Raw genomic sequence first — 3,515 nt, 5'->3', positions numbered from 1 at the left:
CCGGTGGGCACTTGAAATGTCAGGGGGGATCACTTTGTAAAATGATTGTCTAACTCCTATGCTGTACACCTGAAATTCAAAACAATATTGAATGTAAACTAATTGAAAAATAAAATTACCAAAAAGAAGAGAGAGGTTGCCCTAAATTTTGCCTGGAGCCACGTTGCGGCACATGTGCCCTGACCCCAGCAGAAAGGAGGACCATGTTCTCCGTTACTCTGCTCGATCGCCTTGTTTCTGGCTCTCTGTCCTTGGGTGGCATGGCGACTGCTCCTCCGTGTCTTTGCCCTGTTCTGCTTTCCTCTCCGGAGACCTTTCCCTGATTTGCTCACAGACTCTGAGAGGGATATTTGGTGCACGTGGGTTCTCCCAGCAGAGATCCAGAACATCCCCTCCAAGCGGGGCCTTGAGAAGACAGTCTAGTGGAAAGTGGCCCCAGGATTGCCTCAAACCTTAGCAACACACTGATTTCTCTGAGCACATCAGGAGGTGCCTGAGGCCTTCCAAGGTTGGAACAGGTTCATTCCACTGGGGGACACAGAGTCTAGGAATGCAGGCGGGGCTGCATCTCAAGCAGCACAGAGGTTGTGACTGTCCTGCCGCACGCAGCAGCACCAGCCTTCTAGGGGCACAGGGTCTGATGGGAAAAGGAGTTTCTTGTTTCACCTTTGTCCCCACCCCCAACTCTCTTAAGGATCTGGTAGTTTTCCACGCTCTTCTATTCCTTTTTGTGGGACTCCGGAGAACCAGGAGCCCATAGCATCATGTGACCATAAACCGCTCCAATAACCTCATGTTTTTGTTTCTGGTGTGAAAATGAGACAGGATAGTTAGAGGCTAGGAAAATTCCCTGGCAACTGGAATAGGGAAACTGAGACAGACAACAAACTGGCCCAGTAATTTACAGCCAGATACAAAAGGTCACCCCCCTAGAGATAACATCTAGGCCTCAGCTGTATTTCAGCTCCAGGCCCAGAAAAGCAGCAAAACCAAGTGGGCAATGCCAGGACCAGCTACAATGACTAAATGACCCCCTGCACTGTCACTGACCAATCAGTGGAGACCATGACCCTGAAAGGGCACACCTGGAGAGCTGACTATTCTACTGAAACCCTGCCCTGAAACCTCTAAGATTCCCGCCAGCAAGAGAGAGATAAAAGCCTCATGACAAAGGACCTAGCTCATGCTCTCCCTCTGGGGAACAGCCGAGGCCATTCCCTTTCCCCTCTTCTTCCCTCACTTCTTGCCCACAGGCACGCACCTCCTAAACTCTAAGGAACCCTGAGACTTGCAATTAGGGTAGCAATGGACAGCAGCAATTTGTCCCAGGCAGTCCTCTGTACCTGCCCCCTTTTCTCTGACTTCTTAGTGACCTAAGGCAGTCCACCCTAGGCTCTCCTGTTGTTTCTTCCATGCTGAGCCCTTCCTTGTTTTACTGTCCCCAACCTCTTTTTTCTCAGATGCTCTTGTCCCAGCTTTAATAAACATACCCTCATAGTCATATGAACTCGTGTTGTGAAATCTTTCCTACACAAAGTCAAGAACCCAAGCACTACAGGCTGGCCCTAGGCAGACCCACTGAGGCCAGGCCCCTGTCCTGTAACATAATGACAGCCACTCTCACCCCACCCTCTTCCTCCCTAGGGAGTGGGAGCTGAAGGCCAAACTGCTTTCAACCTCAAGGGCACAAAGGGAACTCAAAACCTAACTTGAGGAGGGGAAGTCTAGGCAACCAGGAGCTTCCTAAGGCTGGTGCTGGAGGGACAGCTGAAGGAGGGAGCAGGGAACCAGAACTTTCTGAAGATAAAGGCTTTGAATTGCAACTCAAATTGAAAAGGAGGCTGCAATGTTGAAGCAGGGAATATCAGGCAGATCTGGGGTCAAATTTCAGCTCCACCTCAAGCTATGAAATCTTAAGCAACCTCCGGAAACTCCCTTCATTTTCTACCTTCACTTTCAACAAAGCTGATTATCCCATGACGTTGTCACAGGATTGAATAAAATAACACACGTAAGACATTTACCAAAGTCTCTGGCATATATTTGGCACTCAGTAAATGGTTACTATTATTACTATTGGTATCAGCATGGTTGGTGATTGAGAAGTAGCGATTGGAAATCGACTTTCCTGTTGGTAGAGACACTCAGCCACAGAACATGGGGAGAAGAAATCCTGAGACAGTGGGTCTCCCTCCACCTGACACTCCATGATCTCATGAAACCCCAACTTTACTTCTCTGGTTGAGTCAGACATAAACCCAAAAGCTTGTTTCCTGCAGCAGCTCGATTTACACTGGAAACAAACAGCATCTTGGGAAATTAGAATCACAGAGACTGAGCAGTCAAGTCCCTCTCACTGTCAGATAAAGGGGCCCCTGTTCTGATTCTAGTCAGTGGCAAGGGGTGATGCTCAGGCTGCCACTGAACATGAGGGTCAGGCCAGAGAGAACAATGTTTGCGCAGGTGCCAAAGCCTTGGAAAAAAACTGAGGTCCCAACAGAGAAACCAGAGCCACCCCAGGGGGTGCTGCTTTCCCTTTTGTGCCTCTCACTCTTTGCTCCTCCCTCTATCCCTGCTCTGTTTCTAGCTCCTGCATCTCCATCTGTAATGAGGAGGCTAGGACTATGGTGAGATCTCATAGGGGAGACATCGGGGATCCTCTCCCGGGCTGGTGGTTTAGAGTGTTGGGCTTCCTCCTATATCACTCGGTTTAGGAATCCAAATATAATTGGAGAACAAGGGAAAGGGGGAAGCAATCCTAAGATCCTGAGAAATGAGAATCCACAGCTGTCGGCTTCACCTCGCTCTACCTCCCTTGACCAATCCCAGTTCCGTTTCTTCTTTCTCTCCGACTCTCCTTTTCATTCTCTTTTCTCTGCTTCAACTTTGTCCTCTCCTTATTCACAGGCTAGCTCTGCAAGTTTAAACTTCTGTTCCAAGACCCATCTAATGCATACAGGAATGTCTCTTTTTGTTTCTCTGGTTCCCTCTCTTCTCTCTGATTGACTCACCCAGAAGCAAGGATTCCTGTCTTATCTGATAAAGTAGGCTCAGGCTCCTGGGGAGCACAGGGGCAGGAATGTGTGGAAGAGAAAAGCACGAATTGGCTCAGGAGAGCACAAAGATGGCAAATGGAATGCAGTATTGATTGGGCTGTGAGTGACTCACCACCTCAGAGGAGGGATCTGGGAGAGTGATGTCATTGCTAGAATTGGTGGAGACACTGGCAACAGCATCTCTTCCCTGCTCTGAGACCTTTTCTTGACTTACTAGCTTCTCCTTGCCTCCTCCATTACAAAGCAGGTCTGGGGAGGCAGATTTCACCTTTGATGTCATTTAGAACCACAATGTGGTTTTCTTAGAATGAGACCTTCCTTCCCATATCCTCACCTCCCCTTCCTCTGCCTGTCTTAGTAGATGTACTAATGTGTACATGGGCATTCACTGTCTCACAAATGTGTGCATACTTTTTACATGCATGTACAGTTTACATGCATGTGTGTGCGCGCACACAC

The sequence above is a fragment of the Desmodus rotundus genome, chromosome 10 (genome assembly GCF_022682495.2).
Source record: "Desmodus rotundus isolate HL8 chromosome 10, HLdesRot8A.1, whole genome shotgun sequence".
NCBI classification, from domain to species: Eukaryota; Metazoa; Chordata; class Mammalia; order Chiroptera; family Phyllostomidae; genus Desmodus; species Desmodus rotundus.
Note: the sequence above shows the minus strand (reverse complement) of the source record.